Source organism: Poeciliopsis prolifica, unplaced genomic scaffold, assembly GCF_027474105.1.
Source record: "Poeciliopsis prolifica strain line A6 unplaced genomic scaffold, Auburn_PproV2 SCAFFOLD191, whole genome shotgun sequence".
NCBI lineage: Eukaryota > Metazoa > Chordata > Actinopteri > Cyprinodontiformes > Poeciliidae > Poeciliopsis > Poeciliopsis prolifica.
The window spans coordinates 119,129-143,934 of record NW_026562566.1 but is presented as its reverse complement, the minus strand read 5'-3'; the positions used below and the strand labels follow the sequence as shown (position 1 = coordinate 143,934).

The 24,806-nt window shown below is 42.5% G+C and overlaps 1 pseudogene; it reads right to left on the bottom strand.

Annotated features, from left to right (window-relative positions):
* Positions 1-663: 663 nt before the first annotated feature.
* The window catches only part of LOC129356754 (uncharacterized), a 77,256-nt pseudogene continuing 53,113 nt past the window's right edge, over positions 664-24,806 (bottom strand).

Here is a 24,806-nt window from a genome sequence, read left to right as displayed (position 1 = left end):
ATGTAAACCAAATAAATTATTTAAGACTTTAGTGAAATTCCAGCTAAAATATGCATTATTTGAGCTGTGATGGATTTTAGCACAGGCTAATTGTTGCCTGACAAGAAATTTTAAATTTCTCTCAGTCCAACTCTGCTGCAGCAAATCATACAATTCTCTACCAAAAGCTTCTTAAACATTACAAAACAAACAGAGAAATCATTATTTTTATTGTTTTAGCTTAAATGGAAAAAATATAGATTTTATACAATGCATCTTAAATTACTCTAAATCCTTTTATTTTACAGCAAATGGCCTTTTGACCCAAAATAGTGCAGATAATGACTATTTACTAAATTTGTGAATTACTTCAGAAATTGTTCATTGTGAGAAATCTATTCACTTAAGCCTTAATTATTATTTTTAATACATGTCCTTGCAAAATACAAACCAATTTCTTCCGCTTATACGGAGTCTGCTCACAGGCTTAGCAGTTAAGAAGGCAGGCCTCAAAGAATATCTACATTTAAAAGTTTCAATCTCTCCTTACTGCAAATTGATGCCGTTTTTATTTATACATAACAGACTTATTATATAACCCAATGGCAATAATTTGGAAGAGATCTGAATTATGTGATGAAAATTTTACAATGAAAAGAACAACACTCAGAGAAAATCTTTTATTCAGAGAAATAGCAGGACATTACTATACAACCTCCCGGCCAACAGGACCTCCAAAGGACAGGCAGCCCCCACAGCAGGACACTCGGACGCCACACGAGGACAGGCAGAACGCGCGTCAGACAAACACACCCTGGGTCGCTTGAGTACAACCTACAAATAAATGAAACAAAAAACATAACAAGAAGTTGATATTGCACAAAATCAATATATAACGTGATATGTTTTCAATAAAATACTTCACACTGTTGAACCATTCATTAACTACACATTTAACTTTAATGTGCAAAACACTTACAGTGTTTTCGCCGGCACAAATTCTGCATCTTTGTCAGGAGTACAGGAGATGCAGCTGAAACCTAGAGAAATAAAAACACAAACAAAAACAAATTAAATAAAGCCATGTGCACTAGAGATCATTAATTAACTTATGCTTTTACATACCTTCTGTCTCACACGCCTAAACTTTGAGACAGGTGGTTTTTTGGTATGTTCCACAGGCTTTGTCTGTAACATCAAACATTGTAGATATGTGTTATTTATAAAATTTAAAAAATGATACTTATAGTTGCAGTATTTTGCAAGTTACCTCGGTGCCTGTGCGAACATCTGAAAGGGCCGATGGAGAAACTGTTTCCATGGCAACCAAACAGCGGGTGAGAAACGGACAGGATTGGACGGGATGGCACACTGCGTTACAGCCACAGCCGTGTGGCCCTCTACAAGAGCAAAATTTTAATTATTACGAGAGCATGACATTGACATTATATAAAGGTGCAAGTCTGACGCACCTGGCAATGAACCACTCTTTTCTTGGGTGAATCGTCTGATTCTCCCGAGTAGTTCTCTGCAAAAGGTAGAGATATGTAATTTTTAGGATGAGTAGCTAAAGTTAAACATCTTTCTTCAACTGCAAGCAAAAACAAAAAAGTCATACCTTCCTGCCGGATGTCACAAGCATCCATTCAGTAGGGAGTGGAAGCAGGTCGAGAACGCTCCTCTCCCTTAACTACCACACGGGGCACAAACCTCGGTTGATACGGAGGAGTTCTCTGAGTCTGCACCAGTGGCTTTGGTGCTGAGGACCCATGAACTGATAGGAAAACACCCAAATCAGTTCCTTGAGGATTTGCATGCCGTGGTCGTCAGACAAGTGGATCTATGAGAATCATAGATAAGGTCAGCATGTCATATAAATGCAAAAATTGTTTCTTAGTGTGTTGAAATGAAGTACTCACACCATCGCGTCACCACAGATTGAGGGAGTTCAGAGAGAAGTAGTCAGCGAGAGGATAATACCGAATCCTGAAAACAACTAATAAAATGAAAATAAATTTTCAAACATTCACTAAAGATAAAAAGAGCTGCAATACATTTCCCAACCAAGAACATAATGAGAAATATTTAAAATACCTACCTAGCTTTGCCGCCTGCGGTGGAATTCTTGTTCAAACAAGGTCTGCTTCTCTCTGGGCTCAGTAAACGAGGAACAAAGCCGGTACAAAAAACCTATACAAATAACAAATTAGAGATTTTATATTACCTATGAACCTATTAAAAAAATGATGTTTATATCCACTGTTTGTTTATTACAGATCTCAGTGACCATTGCTCTGCATGTTTTATATGCAAGTCTGAAGGAAACACCTAAAACATGCAGAAGTTTCTGTGAAATACCATTGAGAAACCTCTGTATTTCATAAACCACAGTGATTACAGTACCTTCGCCAACGGCTACCAGACAGCCTTCAGGTATTTCTCAAATTCCTGCCCGGCTTTCTGGGTGACGGCTGCCGTAAGGTTATTTGATGGAGCCATGACGCAGACAGCATCAGGCTCCCGAGGCAGAACTGCATTCAACACCTCGAGACGCAAGTCAGCTGCGCAAGCACCAGGAGTGGACATGAACCCAAACTGGAAACAGCCGCTTGCCATCTGAAAACAATGTCGTCCGCAAACGTTCTCAAATGGGACGCGCCGATCAGAAGAACAAACTAAAATAGAAAAAATACAGCAAAATAAAAACTAGGCCTAAATTCTATTTGAAACTGTTGCTGATTTTACTTACTTTCTTATCGGGCAGTCCCTCTGGAATGACCAGCTTGTGACAGTGGTTGGTCACTTCACTACTGGCCACGGTCTCACAGCATGGCGCCAGCCGGTACCACGCCCTATTGAAATGTAAAAAAGAAAGAAAAATTATTTAAATATAGACTGTGAACTCTGGATTTCATTTGACATCCAATAAGAGATTGAATTTAAATAAATGTAATTAAACTGACGTGGAACAAAGTCGCTGGAAGACGTTGATGTCTCTAGACGCTCAGTCCGACCTGCCTCCATGCTTCTTCGCAGCAAGCGAACGCGGTGAGATTTTCCTCGGGGGCATCTAGATGAGAGAAAATCTGTGATTCAATATGAATCTATGCTTATTTTCAGGCCCAAATGAGAACTTCATGTTCAAAAAACGAACCGAAAAATGAGCAACCCGCAACTTAATATTACATTTACAATAAACTTTAAAAGAAATGAAGACTGTTAGTTATTTCGATAAATACCATGAAATCTATTATGAAAACTGAATAAGCGTTCTTTTTGAGATGTGTCTTGTTCTAAGTTAGAAAAACAACATTTAAAACAACTACATACTCTTCGCTTTCTTTTAATTCAGATATTTTGTAACAGCCGTAAGACACAGCAGCTAACAGCCTGAACTTCGTTCTCGCAGCCGCTAGCACGAGCTAACAGCCTGAACTTCGTTCTCGCAGCTACTAAAGTAGAGTAACGATTAACAATGAGAAAAAAGCTATTTAAAAAACTTCACTTCTGATTAAAATTTAAAACTAGAAATTTAAACGAACCCGTCTCTGTGTCTGCAGCGCACGCTGCCGACACAGGTGATCAGAATTTAGCTTAATTACATCACTAGTTAAAACGCAACCGACGTTTAGCACGTGTTAAAAGCTTATATTTACTATCAGCAGCAGATATTAGGTACATAGCCTGAAGCTAAATGATGCTATGCAATAGTTTATATTACGGTGGTAATATAGCGCCGTATTTTAAGAAAGTCACATCCATAACATGTTTATCATATATATGCAAAAACTTACTTCGACGGAAAGACTTGGAAGCACAGCTTGGAAAAGGCTTGGAATTCTCCTGGTTTCAAAGTTGATGTGAAATCTCTCACGAGCAATTCACTCCAACAGTCTGTAAAAGACTGATTCAAAACTCAGCGTACAAACGGTCGAGATCAACCAACCAATCAGATTTAAATAATTCAAATAAGCCAACCAACTACGACTACAAAGTGACGTCACTTTGTAGTTTACGTCTCCCGAAGAGACCTTTTTCACGCTTCCGTGTTTAAAGCGGATGTGGAGTTGGAAAACTTCCGGTGGCTATAGTGTTAGCTTTAAAATGCTAGGAAAATGGCTCAGTTTCGGCGCAATTGTGTTTGTTCAGTCCCTGTTGTTCATGTGGGGAAAGAGAACCAACGGAAGCAGTGGATCCAGGCGATGCGAAGACATGAAGGTCCCAACTTTTGCATAAAGAGGGTTAGCACTTTCGTATGTAGCCCCAACTTCACACAGGTCTTGTGCGAAATTCGGTGCCCCTGTGAAAATCTGTTCCCCCTGCGTCGGGAGCGCGCATTACAGCCAGAGAGGTGAAAGAGGCGATCTGATGATTTTCACGTCGTTCTGATCGATTTCTCGGTAAAAACAACTAATACAACCATGTCAATGTAACATTCCGTTTAATTGGCAGCTGTTGTTTAAAAAAATTGTAAAATAATAAATAAAGGAGGTCTTCTGACGCTGTTTTGTGTTATTTTAAACCAAGAGAATCGCTCTTTTCTCACGTAAGTCTGGCAGAAATAAAAGTCAGTCACCAAAACACAGTTTTCCCACACGTAGTGTGTATGTAAAGGTTTTTGAGAATTTGGAAACAGTTGTTCTATATTCCCAATGTTATGGAGTAAGGAGAGGAAAGAATGGATAATTCAGCAGCCTGAAATAATCTGTTCCCCCTCCATAAAATGGGAACAAATTCTTTTATCTGCAAATGCTTAACGTGTTTATTCCTCTCATCAATAATAATAACTCCTGTGATTTTGGTAGTATTTGCTCCTTGTTTGCCAGAGTTATGAGGGGGGAACCATATTTTCAGCTGGCTAAAATAATACGTTCCCCCTCCATAAAATGGGAACAACTTCACTTACCAGCAGATTTTTTCTCTGCTTATTCCTCTTATAATTAACAATAACTCCTGTGATTTTGGTAGAATTTGCTCCTTGTTTGCCAGAGTTACGAGGGGGGAACCATATTTCAGCTGGCTAAAATAATCTGTTTCCCCATCCATAAAATGGGAATAAATTAATTTACCAACAACTCTTGAACTGTGCTTATTCCTCTTATCATTAACATTAACAGCAATCATGCAAGTTTGAAAACATTTGCTCTTATTTGCCAGAGATATGAGGGGGAACATATATTTAACCACCTGAAATAATTAGTGTCCCCTCCAAAACATGGGTACCAATTAATTTACCAGAAAAAATGTTCTCTTCATTTCTCAAAGGTAAGTGGCCTTGGAATTTAAACTATCTTTCCATAGCTGTCTTATATTTAAAGTGTTGTAAGGATATATATCAAACACAGTTATCAAATGTAATTTATTAACCATTATACAATATACATAAATTAGCACATCACAGCAAAACTCAGGAACAAGAAAATTTCCTGAAATAAATGTTTTAAGATTCCATGTTTATGTATTAAGTTTGGGCTAAGTACAAATTTTTTTTAGAGAAACATACAAATAATAGTAATCATGATAACAATTCTCATAAACACTCAAATAATAACATTAATATTATCCTCACAACCTAAGACTTGATATACCAAACAAGTCTAATTAAAGACTTGTTGGTATATCAGGTTTGACCCCATGTTTTTTTGAGGGGAACGGATTATTTCAGGCAGCTAAAACAGCTAAAATATTAAGTTCCCCCTCATAATTTTGGCAACTAAAAAGCAAATGTCACCAAATCCACAGGAGTCATTGTTGTTGACGAGAGGAATAAGCAGAGAAAAAATCTTGCTGTTAAGTGAATGTTCCCATGTTATGGAGGTGGAACGGATCATTTAGCCACCTGAAATACATGGTTCCCCCCTCATAACTCTGGCAAACAAGGAGAAATGCTACCAAATCACAGGAGTCATTATTGTTAATGAGAGGAAAAGCAGAGAAAAAAATCTTGCTGGTAAGTGAAGTTGTTCCCATTTTATGGAGGGGGAACAGATTATTTTAGCCAGCTGAAATATATGGTTCCCCCCTCATAACTCTGGCAAACAAGGAGCAAATGCTACCAAAATCACAGGAGTCATTGTTGTTGATGACAGGAATAAGTAGAGAAAAAAATCTTGCTGGTAATCAAAAATCAATAATGTGCACAGTAACATAAATACTGTGCTAACAAGAGCTTTACTAATTCATAAACTGAATAGTGTGTTGATACATCCAGTTTCATACATTGAGCGTTGTTTGTTGTTATGTATATAAGATGTTTAAAGGCTTGTTTAAAAGAGCTCTGAGAAAATGCTAAGTATCTTATTACGATCCATTGGGGGTTGTATATTGTAGCACTTCTGTGATTAATATCTAATTAATCACAGAAATGCGTACTGCCTGCTGGACGGGCGCGGAAACTGCCCACATGGGCAGGTAGCACGCTGAACACGTGCTAACTTCTGGTGTTAGCACGTGCAGCGTTGATGTAAACTGAGCAACAGCTTCCGCGGTGCGGGCGGAGGCGCTGAAAACTGCGTGAGAGCTTCTGTGGTGGCTGGCGTGAGGCGACGGTTGCTCGTACCCGCGGTGGCAATAGGCCCGGAGCGGCGCTTGGCTGCGAGGGCCGTTCGAGCGGCTGCTTGCAGCTTTAATTATTATTATTATTACGATTCTCCCTCCAAATGAATTGGCTTTTTGGGGGCTTTATCATATTCAAAAACTCACCAAACTTGGCGGAGGCCTTAAGCCTGTTTCAAATTTACGTATTTTAAAGTCGTCGCAAAAATTCCACAAGAAATGGCTCAATAGCGCCACCTAGAAATTTTCAAAGGACCCTTTGCTATTCACTTACTTCATCGTAGAGACATGAAATTGGTACACTTGTAGAGCTCCCAAGATGCTCAAAATTTACAATTAATGTCATAGTGCAAGTATCACAGGAAGTCAGCCATTTTGGATTGAAGGTCAAATTTTCACCCCATTTGCCGTTTACAGCCTTCGTATTTGATCGAACTCCTCCTAGGGATTTCGATTGATCGGCTTCAAACTCGGTCAGTCTGTTCATAAGGCATGTCCCATCTAAAGTTATCAAAACTGTGAGTTTTGAGTATGCTGAAGGGGGGTTAGCAGGGGTCAAAGTTCACCTACTCGCCATAAAAAAATAAACTGCTATATCTCCTACACAGAATGCACAGAGGCACCAAAGTTACTGTGATTGATCATCATCGGATGCCCTACAATACCCTATGGTCGAATGATGACATCACTTAGGCACGCCCCCTGAGAACAGGAAGTGTAATGTTTTACTGTGGACAGTCGCTATTGACCCCTTTGACCTCATCAACATGAAACTGTGCCCAGACACAGAAGACATGTTGTGTATTGAGGATTCCAACCCCGACCAGCTTCGATTGAGCAGGTGGGCGTGGCGGCGTGGCGAAGTGACCTGTAACGCCATCGCCATACGTTTGGCTCTCAATTCCACATTTTTGGGCCCAGCTGCTCCAATTTCACAAAGATGGATCCTCATCCACTCCCCGACAGGAATCCATCACAATATTTGGTGGGCGTGGCCTAATTTCTCTATAGCGCCCCCCTAGAAAACTTTAAATGATCAGCCCCAAGCCATGCTTTAACCTACAATTACGAAACTTTGTACACGTGTGTACCTTGTCAGGACTTACAAAAAAAGTCTCTTGAGCCATGTCTAAACCCCACAGGAAGTCGGCCATTTTGGATTGAAGTTCGGATTTTTACCCATTTTTGCAGTTTGCAGCCTTAGTATTTGATCGAACTCCTCCCAGGGATTTCGATTGATCGGCTTCAAACTCAGTCAGTCTGTTCATAAGGCATGTCCCATCTAAAGTTATCAAAACGGTGAGTTTTTGAGTATGCTGAAGGGGAGTTGGCAGGGGTCAAAGTTCACCTACCCATAAAAAAAAAACTGCTATATCTCCTACACGAATCTCACAAAGGCACCAAAGTTTCAGTGATTGATCATCATCGGTGTCCTACAACATCCTATGTCGAGTGATGACATCACTTAGGCCACGCCCCTGAGAACAGGAAGTGTCATGTTTTACTGTGAACGGTCGCTATCTGAACCTTTTGACCTCATCAACATGAAACTGTGACCAGACACCGAAGAGATGTTGGTGTATTGAGGATTTCAACCCCGACCAGCTACGATGGAGCAGGTGGGCGTGGCGGCGTGGCGAAGTGACCTGTAACGCCATCGCCATACGTTGGCTCTCAATTCCACATTTTTGGGCCCAGCTGCTCCAAACTCACAAGGATGGATCCCATCAACTCCCCGACAGTAATCCATCACAATATTTGGTGGGCGTGGCCTAATTTCTCTATAGCGCCCCCTAGAAAACAGCAGCCCATAGGTTATGTTGTTATTAATTATTTAAATATACATTATTATAACTTTTTATATATATATAAGTTTATTTGTGGGTTAAAGTACAAACATTCATTCATTTTTGCTAGAAATAATACAAACAATGTCATTCAGCAAAACTTATGACACAGCGAAGTAAGAACACACTGGGGTCAGTGTTGATGGAGTACTACTGGCACCTTGTGGCGATATACTGTACTGCTAGTGCAATACCAGTATTGCCCCAGCAGGAGGCAGTGGTACTCCATCAATGAGAAAACAGATCGACGCTACGTAATAACAGTCAGCCGGCGACAGCTGGAGCTGCGAAGTTTTCCTGAACATTTTGCCTGCTTTTTGGAGCCACAGAACTGGACTACGCTCAACATTTTGCTTGGATTTTGGAGTTGCAAATCCGAACCACGCTTTTGAGCAAGAAGGCTCTGTTGGACCGGAGTTGGAGAAGTTTAAACTGAGCAACAGCTTCCGCGGTGCGGGCGGAGGCGCTGAAAAACTGCGTGAGAGGTTCTGTGGTGGCTGGCGTGAGGCGGCGGTTGCTCGTACCCCGCGGTGGTAATAGGCCGGAGCGGCGCTTGGCTGCGAGGGCCGTTCGAGGCTGCTTGCAGCTTTAATTATTATTATTATGATTCTCCCTCCAAATGAATTGGCTTTTTGGGGGCTTTATCATATTCAAAAACTCACCAAACTTGGCGGAGGCTTAGCCTGTTTAAAATTTAGGTATTTTTAAAGTCATCGCAAAAATTCCACAAGAAATGGCTCATAGCGCCACCTAGAAATTTTCAAAGGACCCTTTGCTATTCACTTACTTCATTGTAGAGACATGAAATTTGTACACTTGTAGAGCCCCAAGATGCTCAAAATTTACAATTAATGTCATAGTGCAAGTATCACAGGAAGTCGGCCATTTTGGATTGAAGGTCCAATTTTGAGCCCATTTTTGCCGTTTACAGCCTCCGTATTTGATCGAACTCCTAGGATTTCCATTGATCGGCTTCAAACTCGGTCAGTCTGTTCATAAGGCATGTCTCATCTAAAGTTATCAAAACTGTGAGTTTTGAGTATGCTGAAGGGGGGTTAGCAGGGTCAAAGTTCACCTACTCGCCATAAAAAAATAAAACTGCTATCTCCTACACAAACTCACAGAGGCACCAAAGTTACTGTGATTGATCATCATCGGGTGTCCTACAATACCCTATGGTCGAATGATGACATCAATTAGGCCACGCCCCATGATAACAGGAAGTGTAATGTTTTACTGTGGACGGTCGCTATCTGACCCTTTCACCTCATCAACATGAAACTGTGCCCAGACACAGAAGACATGTTGGTGTATTGAGGATTCCAACCCCGAACAGATTCGATGGAGCAGGTGGGCGTGGCGGCGTGGCGAAGTTACCTGTAACGCCATCGCCATACGTTTGGCTCTCAATTCCACGTTTTCGGGCCCAGCTGCTCCAAACTCACAAGGATGGACAGTCATCAACTCCCCGACAGGAATCCATCACAATATTTGTGGGGTGTGGCCTAATTTCTCTATAGCGCCCCCTAGAAAACTTTAAATTATCAGCCCCAAGCCATGCTTTAACCTACAATTACGAAACGTTGTACACATGTACCTTGTCAGGACTTACAAAAAAGTCTCTTGGAGCCATGGTCTAAACCCCACAGGAAGTCGGCCATTTTAGATTGAAGTTCAGATTTTGACCCCATTTTTGCCATTTACAGCCTTGGTATTTGATCGAACTCTTCCTAGGGATTTCGATTGATCGGCTTCAAACTCGGTCAGTCTGTTCGTAAGGCATGTCCCATCTAAAGTTATCAAAACGGTGAGTTTTTGAGAATGCTGAAGGGGGATTAGCAGGGGTCAAAGTTCACCTACACGCCATAAAAACATAAACTGCTATATTTCCTACACACAAACTCACAGAGGCACTAAAGTTACTGTGATTGATCATCATCGGCTGCCCTACAATACCCTATGGTCGAATGATGACATCACTTAGGCCACGCCCCCTGAGAACAGGAAGTGTAATGTTTTTACTGTCAATGGTCGCTATCTGACCCCTTTCACCTCATCAACATGAAACTGTGCTGAGACACAGGAGACATGTTGGTGTATTGAGGATTCCAACCCCGACAGCTTCGAAGGAGTAGCTGGGCGTGGCGCCGTGGCGAAGTGACCTGTAACGCCATCGCCATACGTTTGGCTCTCAATTCCACATTTTTGGGCACAGCTGCTCCAAACTCACAAGGATGGATCTTCATCCACTCCCCGACAGGAATCCATCACAATATTTGTAGGGTGTGGCCTAATTTCTCTATAGCGCCCCCTAGAAAATTTTAAATGATCAGCCCCAAGCCATGCTTTAACCTACAATTACGAAACTTTGTACACATGTGTACCATGTCAGGACTTACAAAAAAGTCTCTTGGAGCCATGGTCTAAACCCCAGAGGAAGTCGGCCATTTTAGATTGAAGTTCAGATTTTGATCCCATTTTTGGCGTTTATAAACCATTTCAGTAATTCGCCACTTGGGGTCAGTATTGCTCCACAAATGAAACAGCAGATAAACAGGAAGAACAATATCAGTATTTCGCCAGTAGGTGTCAGTGTTCCTCCACCAATGACAAACAGATCCACGGGCGGATGGGCGCGAAAACTTTGTGAGAGCGTTGCCATGAAATTTCTAAAAGGATAGAAATGTCTCAGATAATTTTTGTTGAATTAAATCATGCAGTAAATGTAGCGTTTTCTTACTTCTTCCAAACCATTTCAGTAATTCGCCACTCTGAGTAAGTATACTCCAACAATGAAATAGAGTGCTTTAGAAACACAGCTGAAAATGATGAAAAATGACGAACTGCAGTACTTCGCCATGTGCATACGATCGGCTGTAAATGACACGTGGATCATCCGACTGACGCCAAATTGGATACGTATGACCTTTGTTGACCTCTAAAAAGAACAACAGCATTGAAATAGATTTTGACTCCACTGCGCGTCCTACATTAATCCGCCAGCTATATTCCTCGCTAAACCAATGAATCTGCACCACATTTTTTGCATCGTCAAGGAGCGACTCCGAACGCATCAGTGCGTACCGCCTGGTGGACGGGCGCAGAAACTGCGCAACAACTTCTGTCTTAGCACGTGGCCAGCGTTTATGGAAACTGAGCAACAGTTTCTGCGGTGCGGGCGGAGGAGCTGAAAAACTGCGTGAGAGCTTCTGTGGTGGCTGGCGTGAGGCGGCGGTTGCTCGTACCCGCGGTGGACAATAGGCCGGAGCGGCGCTTGGCTGCGAGGGCCGTTCGAGGCTGCTTGCAGCTTTAATTAGGCCCGAGCAGCTAAGCGCTGCGAAGGCCTATTGTTTTCCTATTGTTTATTATTATTAGGCCCGAGCAGCTAAGCGCTGCGAAGGCCTATTGTTTTCCTATTGTTTATTAGGCCCGAGCAGCTAAGCGCTGCGAAGGCCTATTGTTTTCCTATTGTTATTAGGCCCGAGCAGCTAAGCGCTGCGAAGGCCTATTGTTTTCCTATTGTTTATTATTATTAGGCCCGAGCAGCTAAGCGCTGCGAAGGCCTATTGTTTTCCTATTGTTTATTATTATTATTATTATTCTTCCACCCAAATGAATTGGCTTTTTGGGGGCTTTATCATATTCAAAAACTCACCAAACTTGGCGGAGGCCTTAAGCCTGTTTAAAATTTACGTATTTAAAGTCGTCGCAAAAATTGCAACAGAAATGTCTCTACGGCGCCACCTAGAAATTGGAAAAACACCTTTTTTACCCTCTGCTATTCACTTACTTTATCGTAGAGACATGAAATTTGGTACACTTGTAGAGCTCCCCAAGACGCTCAAAATTTATAATTAATGTCATAGTGCAAGTATCACAGGAAGTCAACCATTTTTGATTGAAGTTCCCATTTTGACCCCATTTTTGCCGATTTTTGCCTTTTACAGCCTTTGTATTTGATCTATCTCCTCCTATGGATTTTGATTGATCGACGTCAAACTTGGTCAGTCTGTTCATAAGGCATGTCCCATCTAAAGTTATCTAAACGGTGAGTTTTTGAGTATGCTGAAGGGGGGTTAGCAGGGGTCAAAGTTCACCTACTCGCCATAAATAAATAAACTGCTATATCTCCTACACAGAAACTCACAGAAGCATCAAAGTTGCTGTGATTGATCATCATCGGCTGCCCTACAATACCCTATGGTCGAATGATGACATCACTTAGGCCACGCCCCCTGAGAACAGGAAGTGTAATGTTTTACTGTGAACTGTCGCTATCTGACCCCTTTGACCTCATCAACATGAAACTGTGCCCAGACACAGAAAACATGTTGGTGTATTGAGGATTCCAACCCCGACCAGCTACGATAGAGCAGGTGGGCATGGTGGCGTGGCGATGTGACCTGTAACGCCATCGCCATACGTTTGGCTCTCAATTCCACATTTTCGGGCCCAGCTGCTGCAAACTCATAAGGATGGACCCTCATCCACTCCCCAACAGGAATCCATCACAATATTTGGTGGGCGTAGCCTAATTTCTCTATAGCGCCCCCTAGAAAACTTTAAATGATCAGCCCCAAGCCATGCTTTAACCTACAAATACGAAACTTTGTACACATGTGTACCTTGTCAGGACGTACAAAAAAGTCTCTTGGAGCCATGGTCTAAACCCCACAGGAAGTCGGCCATTTTGAATTCAAGTTCGGTTTTGACCCCATTTTTGCCGTTTACAGCCTTCATATTTGATCTATCTCCTCCTAGGGATTTTGATTGATCGGCTTCAAACTCGGTCAGTCTGTTCATAAGGCATGTCTCATCTAAAGTTATCTAAACGGTGAGTTTTTGAGTATGCTGAAGGGGGGTTAGCAGGGGTCAAAGTTCACCTACTCGCCGTAAAAAAATAACTGTTATATCTCCTACACAGAAACTCACACAGGTACCAAAATTACTGTTGTTGATCATCATCGGGTCTACTACAATACCCTATGGTCGAATGATGACATCACTTAGGCCACGCCCCCTGAGAACAGGAAGTGTCATGTTTTACTGTCAATGGTCGCTATCTGACCCCTTTGACCTCATCAACATGAAACTGTGCCCAGACACAGAAGACATGTTGGTGTATTGAGGATTCCAACCCCGACCAGCTACGATAGAGCAGGTGGGCATGGCGGCGTGGCGAAGTTACCTGTAACGCCATCGCCATACGTTTGGCTCTCAATACCACATTTTCGGGCTCAGCTGCTGCAAACTCACAAGGATGAATATTTATCCACTCCACGACTGGAATCCATCACAATATTTGTAGGGCATGGCCTAATTTCTCTATAGCGCCCCCTAGAAAACAGCAGCCCATAGGTTATGTTGTTATTAATTATTTAAATAGACATTATTATAACTTTATATATATATATATATAAGTTTATTTTGTGGGTTAAAGTACAAACATTCATTCATTTTTGCTAGAAATAATACAAACAAAGTCATTCAGCAAAACTTATGACACAGCGAAGTAAGAACACACTGGGGTCAGTGTTGATGGAGTACCACTGGCACCTTGTGGAGAAATACTGGTACTGCTAGTGCAATACCAGTATTGCGACAGCAGGAGGCAGTGGTACTCCATCAATGAGAAAACAGATCGACGCTACGTAATAACAGTCAGCCGGCGACAGCTGGAGCTGCAAAGTTTTCCTGAACATTTTGCTTGCTTTTTGGAGCCACAGAACTGGACTACGCTCAACATTTTGCTTGGATTTTGGAGTTGCAAATACGAACCACGCTTTGGAGCAAGAAGGCTCTGTTGGACCGGAGTTGGAGAAGTTTAATGGGCTATTTGCACCTCAGCTTACACGTTCGGGAAACACGGCTGAAATGTTTTTCCAAGGTAACAATTATAATGTACATCGATCCGAAACCCCAACAAGTAAGGCAAAGAAAGGTTTTAAGATGTTCGCCTCGTTATACATTCACAGATATGAAGGTGAGTTTTATTTTCTTTAAACTGCTAGCACAAGCCTGCTAGCTTTCTAGGAAAAATCTGCTATTTAATTATCTAAAGATTTCTCAGCCATTCTAACGGACACTGTTTGTGCCTTATTTCAAGCATATTACGTGTGTTTATTGTTAACTACAATAAAGCAGCGGGGAGGGGGTGGGGGGCAGATTACAGTTCAGACTTTTTGCTTGAAGTATGACGAAGAAAAACGAGCCCAGAGCTTACTCTGGTATCGGAGTTCTAGTTCAGCTGACTGTTCAGATTCAGAGTTATTACTTTTAGAAAAATATGGCCGTGTTGCTTAAGGTTCTGTGTTATTTCGTTTTATTACTTTTGCATGCTTGTTGTGAATGGCTCATTAAGACGGTGCTTAGAGCGGTGTGTACGGCGTTAGCTTCAAGTGGTAGCTTTAACTTGTAGCAACGAATATTTACAAGCTGTCTTAATTGAGGATGGCTTGGAAATCCATGAAAACTTAAACAAAGTACATAGTATTGTTTTATTTGTGTCTTAAGTACGACTTTGTCTTTTATAGCAGTCATAGTTTCTGAAAGTGGAATAAAGAGCCGCATTCAGGTATACAGTTGTGACGTCAGCGCGGCAGGTGCAAAGAGCCCATTGCTGTTCGTTTAAACAGTCGTAACTCGCGGTGCGTGAGTAATTTATTCCTTCCTGTGGTTCTGGAAGCCGTCATGTTTGGAACAGTTATTCTGAGGAGGATGCTAACCCAATGCCTGAGGCCTGCAACGTTTTTAATGCTAACGAAGCGCTTGACTAATTCAATAAACTGAATAGTGTGTGTGATACATCCAGTTTCATACATTCAGAGTTGTTTGTTATTATGTATAGAAGATGTTTAAAATGTCGTTTGAAAGAGCTCTGAAAAAATGCTAAGTATCTTTTTACCGATCCATTGGGTTGTAATATTTAGTTGCAGCACTTCCTGTGATTAATACCTAATTAATGGGTGGGATTGAGCCTGCTATTGTTCTAAAGTGCTGAAAGTTAACTGTGCTCTGTTATTGTGCATTGCCCTTGGTTTATTACTGAACAGTACGGTTTATTAAACTGATACATCTTAACCTTCACCATTTTCCTGACTCATTTCACGATAACGTCAAAGTTGCACTGCATTTACATCTCAGTTGTAGTTAACATCAAGCATGTGGGTGTGGGTTAGTGTAAAACTTTCACTATTTACCATGAAACATCAACATTAAATGACTTCCAAATGCAAGATCACAGCTGCATCATCACACTTCCTCTGTCTTTCTAGAGAACAGCCCTGAACACATTTCCATGGTCACTTGATGACCTCACTGTAGCCCCGCCCACTTTTAAGAGGCAGTCACATGTTTTTTCTGCTGAATGTTTTACTGTTATTCTATAATTTATATGGGTTTCATCATGTGAATACTGACTAAAAACGATAACATGATGAACTCTATGAATGCTGCCTGCTGACCGAACAGCATTGGGGTGTAGAAATGACGAACTGCATTACTTCGCCACGTGCATATGATCGGCTCTAATTGACACGTGGATCATCGGACTGGCGCCAAATTGAAAACGTATGACCTTTGTTGACCTCTAAAGAGCAAAACAGCATTGAAATGTATTTTGACTCCACTGCGCCCCTACATTAATCCGCCAGCTATATTTCTTCGCTAAACCAATGAATCTATACCACATTTTGCATCTTGAAGGATAGCCGCCGAATGCATAGATGCGTACCGCCTGGTGGACGGGCGCGGAAACTGCGCAACAACTTCTGTCTTAGCACGTGCGCAGCGTTGATGGAAACTGAGCAACAGCTTCCGCGGTGCGGGCGGAGGCGCTGAAAACTGCGTGAGAGCTTCTGTGGTGGCTGGCGTGAGGCGGCGGTTGCTCGTACCCCGCGGTGGCAATAGGCCGGAGCGGCGCTTGGCTGCGAGGGCCGTTCGAGGCTGCTTGCAGCTTTAATTATTATTATTATTATTATTATTACGATTCTCCCTCCAAATGAATTGGCTTTGGGGGCTTTATCATATTCAAAAACTCACCAAACTTGGCGGAGGCCTTAAGCCTGTTTCAAATTTACGTATTTTAAAGTCGTCGCAAAAATTCCACAAGAAATGGCTCAATAGCGCCACCTAGAAATTTTCAAAGGACCCTTTGCTATTCACTTACTTCATCGTAGAGACATGAAATTTGGTACACTTGTAGAGCTCCCCAAGATGCTCAAAATTTACAATTAATGTCATAGTGCAAGTATCACAGGAAGTCAGCCATTTTGGATTGAAGGTCAAATTTTCACCCCATTTTTGCCGTTTACAGCCTTCGTATTTGATCGAACTCCTCCTAGGGATTTCGATTGATCGGCTTCAAACTCGGTCAGTCTGTTCATAAGGCATGTCCCATCTAAAGTTATCAAAACTGTGAGTTTTTGAGTATGCTGAAGGGGGTTAGCAGGGGTCAAAGTTCACCTACTCGCCATAAAAAAATAAACTGCTATATCTCCTACACAGAAATGCACAGAGGCACCAAAGTTACTGTGATTGATCATCATCGGCTGCCCTACAATACCCTATGGTCGAATGATGACATCACTTAGGCCACGCCCCCTGAGAACAGGAAGTGTAATGTTTTACTGTGGACAGTCGCTATCTGACCCCTTTGACCTCATCAACATGAAAACTGTGCCCAGACACAGAAGACATGTTGGTGTATTGAGGATTCCAACCCCGACAAGCTTCGATTGAGCAGGTGGGCGTGGCGGCGTGGCGAAGTGACCTGTAACGCCATCGCCATACGTTTGGCTCTCAATTCCACATTTTTGGGCCCAGCTGCCCCAATTTCACAAAGATGGATCCTCATCCACTCCCCGACAGGAATCCATCACAATATTTGGTGGGCGTGGCCTAATTTCTCTATAGCGCCCCCTAGAAAACTTTAAATGATCAGCCCCAAGCCATGCTTTAACCTACAATTACGAAACTTTGTACACGTGTGTACCTTGTCAGGACTTACAAAAAAGTCTCTTGGAGCCATGGTCTAAACCCCACAGGAAGTCGGCCATTTTGGATTGAAGTTCGGATTTTTACCCATTTTTGCAGTTTGCAGCCTCCGTATTTGATCGAACTCCTCCCAGGGATTTCGATTGATCGGCTTCAAACTCAGTCAGTCTGTTCATAAGGCATGTCCCATCTAAAGTTATCAAAACGGTGAGTTTTTGAGTATGCTGAAGGGGAGTTGGCAGGGGTCAAAGTTCACCTACTCCCCATAAAAAATAAACTGCTATATCTCCTACACAGAATCTCACAAAGGCACCAAAGTTTCAGTGATTGATCATCATCGGGTGTCCTACAACATCCTATGGTTGAGTGATGACATCACTTAGGCCACGCCCCCTGAGAACAGGAAGTGTCATGTTTTACTGTGAACGGTCGCTATCTGAACCTTTTGACCTCATCAACATGAAAACTGTGACCAGACACCGAAGAGATGTTGGTGTATTGAGGATTTCAACCCCGACCAGCTACGATGGAGCAGGTGGGCGTGGCGGCGTGGCGAAGTGACCTGTAACGCCATCGCCATACGTTTGGCTCTCAATTCCACATTTTTGGGCCCAGCTGCTCCAAACTCACAAGGATGGATTCCCATCAACTCCCCGACAGGAATCCATCACAATATTTGGTGGGCGTGGCCTAATTTCTCTATAGCGCCCCCTAGAAAACAGCAGCCCATAGGTTATGTTGTTATTAATTATTTAAATATACATTATTATAACTTTTTATATATATATAAGTTTATTTTTTGTGGGTTAAAGTACAAACATTCATTCATTTTTGCTAGAAATAATACAAACAATGTCATTCAGCAAAACTTATGACACAGCGAAGTAAGAACACACTGGGGTCAGTGTTGATGGAGTACTACTGGCACCTTGTGGCGATATACTGGTACTGCTAGTGCAATACCAGTATTGCCCCAGCAGGAGGCAGTGGTACTCCATCAATGAGAAAACAGATCGACGCTACGTAATAACAGTCAGCCGGCGACAGCTGGAGCTGCGAAGTTTTCCTGAACATTTTGCCTGCTTTTTGGAGCCACAGAACTGGACTACGCTCAACATTTTGCTTGGATTTTGGAGTTGCAAATCCGAACCACGCTTTTGAGCAAGAAGGCTCTGTTGGACCGGAGTTGGAGAAGTTTAAACTGAGCAACAGCTTCCGCGGTGCGGACGGAGGCGCTGAAAACTGCGTGAGAGGTTCTGTGGTGGCTGGCGTGAGGCGGCGGTTGCTCGTACCCCGCGGTGGTAATAGGCCGGAGCGGCGCTTGGCTGCGAGGGCCGTTCGAGGCTGCTTGCAGCTTTAATTATTATTATTATTCTTCCACCCAAATGAATTGGCTTTTTGGGGCTTTATCATATTCAAAAACTCACCAAACTTGGCGGAGGCCTTAAGCCTGTTTAAAATTTACGTATTTTAAAGTCGTAGCAAAAATTGCAACAGAAATGTCTCTACGGCGCCACCTAGAAATTGGAAAAAACACCCTTTTTTACCCTCTGCTATTCACTTACTTTATCGTAGACACATGAAATTTGGTACACTTGTAGAACTCCCCAAGACGCTCAAAATTTACAATTAATGTCATAGTGCAAGTATCACAGGAAGTCAGCCATTTTTGATTGAAGTTCCCATTTTGACCCCATTTTTTGCCGATTTTTGCCGTTTACAGCCTTTGTATTTGATCTATCTCCTCCTAGGGATTTTGATTGATCGACTTCAAACTCGGTCAGTCTGTTCATAAGGCATGTCCCATCTAAAGTTATCTAAACGGTGAGTTTTTGAGTATGCTGAAGGGGGGTTAGCAGGGGTCAAAGTTCACCTACTCGCCATAAAAAAATAAACTGCTATATCTCTTACACTGAAACTCACAGAAGCATCAAAGTTTCTGTGATTGATCATCATCGGGTCTTCTACAATACCCTATGGTCGAATGATGACATCACTTAGGCACGCCCCCTGAGAACAGGAAGTGTAATGTTTTACTGTGAACTGTCGCTATCTGACTCCTTTGACCTCATCAACATGAAACTGTGCCCAGACACAGAGAACATGTTGGTGTATTGAGGATTCCATCCCTGACCAGCTTCGATGGAGTAGGTGGGCGTGGTGGCGTGGCGAAGTCACCTGTAACGCCATCGCCATACGTTTGGCTCTCAATTCCACATTTTCGGGCCCAGCTGCTGCAAACTCATAAGGATGGACCCTCATCCACTCCCAACAGGAATCCATCACAATATTTGGTGGGCGTAGCCTAATTTCTTTATAGCGCCCCCTAGAAAACTTTAAATGATCAGCCCCAAGCCATGCTTTAACCTACAAATACGAAACTTTGTACACATGTGTACCTTGTCAGGACGTACAAAAAAGTCTCTTGGAGCCAAGGTCTAAACCCCACAGGAAGTCAGCCATTTGGATTCAAATTCGGTTTTTGACCCCATTTTTGCAGTTTACAGCCTTCATATTTGATCTATCTCCTCCTAGGGATTTCCATTGATCGGCTTCAAACTCGGTCAGTGTGTTCATAAGGCATGTCTCATCTAAAGTTATCTAAACGGTGAGTTTTGAGTATGCTGAAGGGGGTTTAGCAGGGGTCAAAGTTCACCCTACGCCATAAAAAAATAAACTGCTATATCTCCTACACAGAAACTCACAGAGGCACCAAAGTTTCTGTGATTGATCATCATCGGGTCTCCTACATTACCCTATGGTCGAATGATGACATCACTTAGGCCACGCCCCCTGAGAAACAGGAAGTGTAATGTTTTACTGTGAACGTTCGCTATCCGACCCCTTTGACCTCATCAACATGAAACTGTGCCCAGACACCGAAGATGTTGGTGTATTGAGGATTCCAACCCCGTCCAGCTACGATAGAGCAGGTGGGCATGGCGGCGTGGCGAAGTTACCTGTAACGCCATCGCCATACGTTTGGCTCTCAATACCACATTTTCGGGCTCAGCTGCTGCAAACTCACAAGGATGAATATTTATCCACTCCCGACTGGAATCCATCACAATATTTGTAGGGCGTGGCCTAATTTCTCTATAGCGCCCCCTAGAAAACAGCAGCCCATAGGTTATGTTGTTATTAATTATTTAAATATACATTATTATAACTTTTTATATATATATAAGTTTATTTTGTGGGTTAAAGTACAAATTCATTCATTTTGCTAGAAATAATACAAACAAAGTCATTCAGCAAAACGTATGACACAGCGAAGTAAGAACACACTGGGGTCAGTGTTGATGGAGTACCACTGGCACCTTGTGGAGAAATACTGGTACTGCTAGTGCAATACCAGTATTGCGACAGCAGGAGGCAGTGGTACTCCATCAATGAGAAAACAGATCGACGCTACGTAATAACAGTCAGCCGGCGACAGCTGGAGCTGCAAAGTTTTCCTGAACATTTTGTTTGCTTTTTGGAGCCACAGAACTGGACTACGCTCAACATTTTGCTTGGATTTTGGAGTTGCAAATACGAACCACGCTTTGGAGCAAGAAGGCTCTGTTGGACCGGAGTTGGAGAAGTTTAATGGGCTCTTTGCACCTCAGCTTACACGTTCGGGAAACACGGCTGAAATGTTTTTCCAAGGTAACAATTAATAATGTACATCGATCCGAAACCCCAACAAGTAAGGCAAAGAAAGGTTTTAAGATGTTTGCCTCGTTATACATTCACAGATATGAAGGTGAGTTTTATTTTCTTTACTGCTAGCACAAGCCTGCTAGCTTTCTAGTAAAAATCTGCTATTTAATTATCTAAAGATTTCTCAGCCATTCTAACGGACACTGTTTGTGCCTTATTTTCAAGCATATTACGTGTGTTTATTGTTAACGACAATAAAGCAGCGGGGAGGGGGAGCAGATTACAGTTCAGACTTTTTGCTTGAAGTATGACGAAGAAAAACGAGCACAGAGCTTACTCTGGTATCGGAGTTCTAGTTCAGCTGACTGTTCAGATTCAGAGTTATTACTTTTAGAAAAAATGGCCGTGTTGCTTAAGGTTTCTGTGTTATTTCGTTTTATTACTTTGCATGCTTGTTGTGAATGGCTCATTAAGACAGTGTTTAGAGCGATGTGTAAGGCCTTAGCTTCAAGTGGTAGCTTTAACTTGTAGCAACGAATATTACAAGCTGTCTTAATTGAGGATGGCTTGGAAATCCATGAAAACTTAAACAAAGTACATAGTATTGTTTTATTTGTGTCTTAAGTACGACTTTGTCTTTTATAGCAGTCATAGTTTCTGAAAGTGGAAAAAAGAGCCGCATTCGGGTATACAGTTGTGACGTCAGCGCGGCAGGTGCAAAGAGCCCATTGCTGTTCGTTTACTTTAAACAGTCGTAACTCGGGGTGCGGTGAGTAATTTATTCCTTCCTGCTGGTTCTGGAAGCCGTCATGTTTGGAACAGTTATTCTGAGGAGGATGCTAACCCAATGCCTGAGGCCTGCAACGTTTTTAATGCTAACGAAGCGTTTACTAATTCAATAAACTGAATAGTGTGTGTGATACATCCAGTTTCATACATTGAGAGTTGTTTGTTATTATGTATAGAAGATGTTTAAAATGTCGTTGAAAGAGCTCTGAAAAAATGCTAAGTATCTTTTTACCGATCCATTGGGTTGTAATATTTAGTTGCAGCACTTCCTGTGATTAATACCTAATTAATGGATGGGATTCAGCCTGTGCTATTGTTCTAAAGTGCTGAAAGTTAACTGTGCTCTGTTATTGTGCATTGCCCTTGGTTTATTACTGAACAGTGCGGTTTATTAAACTGATACATCTTAACCTTCACCATTTTCCTGACTCATTTCACGATAACGTTAAAGTTGCACTGCATTTACATCTCAGTTGTAGTTAACATCAAGCATGTGGGTGTGGCTTAGTGTAAAACTTTCACTATTTACCATGAAACATCAACATTAAATGACTTCCAAATGCAAGATCACAGCTGCATCATCACACTTCCTCTGTCTTTCTAGAGAACAGCCCTGAACACATTTCCATGGTCACATGATGACCTCACTGTAGCCCCGCCCACTTTTAAGAGGCAGTCACATGTTTTTTCTGCTGTATGTTTTACTGTTTCTATAATTTATATGGGTTTCATCATGTGAATACTGACTAAAAATGATAACATGATGACTCTATGAATGCTGGCTGCTGACCGAACCGCATTGGGGTGTAGAAATGACGAAATGTATTACTTCGCCACGTGCATATGATCGGCTCTAAATGACACATGGATCATCCGACTGGCGCCAAATTGGATACGTATGACCTTTGTTGACCTCTAAAGAGCAAAAGAGCATTGAAATGTATTTTGACTCCACTGCGCCCCTACATTAATCCGCCAGCTGTATTTCCTCGCTAAACCAATGAATCTATACACATTTTTTTGCATCTTGAAGGATAGCCGCCGAACGCATAGATGCGTACCGCCTGGAGGACGGGCGCGGAAACTGCGCAACAACTTCTGTCTTAGCACGTGCGCAGCGTTGATGGAAACTGAGCAACTGCTTCCGCGGTGCGGGCGGAGGCGCTGAAAACTGCGTGAGAGCTTCTGTGGTGGCTGGCGTGAGGCGGCGGTTGCTCGTACCCCGCGGTGGCAATAGGCCGGAGCGGCGCTTGGCTGCGAGGGCCGTTCGAGGCTGCTTGCAGCTTTAATTATTATTATTTTTCTTCCCACCTCTTTGGGGGCTTTTTGGGGGCCTTACCATATTGGAAAACTCACCAAACTTGGCGGAGACCTTAAGCCTGTTTAAAAATTTTGATTTTAAGGTCATCACAAAAATCCCACAAGAATGGCTCAATAGCGCCACCTAGAAATTTTCTAAGGACCCTTTGCTATTCACTTACTTTATCCTAGAGACATGAAATTTGGTACACTTGTAGAGCTCCCCAGGACACTCAAAATTTACAATTAATGTCATAGTGCAAGTATCACAGGAAGTCGGCCATTTTGGATTGAAGGTCCAATTTTGAGGCCATTTTTGCCGTTTACAGCCTCCGTATTTGATCGAACTCCTCCTAGGGATTTCGATTGATCGGCTTCAAACTCGGTCAGTCTGCTCATAAGGCATGTCCCATCTAAAGTTATCAAAACGGTGAGTTTTTGAGTATGCTGAAGGGGGGTTAGCAGGGGTCAAAGTTCACCTACTCGCCATAAAAACATAAACTGGCTATATCTCCTACACAAAAACAGAGGAACCAGAGTTACTGTGATTAATCATCATTGGCTGCCCTACAATACCCTATGGTCGAATGATGACATCACTTAGACCACGCCCCTGAGAACAGGAAGTGTCATGTTTTACTGAGAATGGTCGCTATCTGACCCCTTTGACCTCATCAACATGAAACTGTGCCCAGACACAGAAAACATGTTGGTGTATTGAGGATTCCAACCCCGACCAGCTTTGATGGAGCAGGTGGGCGTGGCGGCGTGGCGAAGTGACCTGTAACGCCATCGCCATACGTTTGGCTCTCAATTCCACATTTTCAGGCCCAGCTGCTCCAAACTCACAAGGATGGTCCCTCATCTACTCCCCGACAGGAATCCATCACAATATTTGGTGGGCGTGGCCTAATTTCTCTATAGCGCCCCCTAGAAAACTTTAAATGATCAGCCCCAAGCCATGCTTTAACCTACAATTACGAAACGTTGTACACATGTGTACCTTGTCAGGACTTACAAAAAAGTCTTTGGAGCCATGGTCGAAACCTCACAGGAAGACGGCCATTTTAGATTGAACTTCAGATTTTGACCCCATTTTTGCCGTTTACAGCCTTCCTATTTGATCAAACTCCTCCTAGGGATTTCGATTGATTGGCTTCAAACTCGGTCAGTCTGCTCATGAGGCATGTCCCATCTAAAGTTATCAAAACGGTGAGTTTTTGAGAATGCTGAAGGGGGGTTAGCAGGGGTCAAAGTTCACCTACTCGCAGTAAAAAAATAAACTGCTATATCTCCTACACAGAAACTCACAGAGGCACCAAAGTTACTGTGATTGATCATCATCGGGTGTCCTACAATACCCTATGGTCGAATGATGACATCACTTAGGCCACGCCCCTGAGAAAAGGAAGTGTCATGTTTTACTCTGAACGGTCGCTATCTGAACCCTTTGACCTCATCAACATGAAACTGTGCCCAGACACAGAAGACATGTTGGTGTGTTGAGGATTCCAACCCGACCAGCTTCGATGGAGCAGCTGGGCGTGGCGGCGTGGCGAAGTCACCTGTAACGCCATCGCCATACGTTTGGCTCTCAATTCCACATTTTTTGGCGCAGCTGCTCCAAACTCACAAGGATGGATCTTCATCCACTCCCCGACAGGAATCCATCACAATATTTGTAGGGTGTGGCCTAAT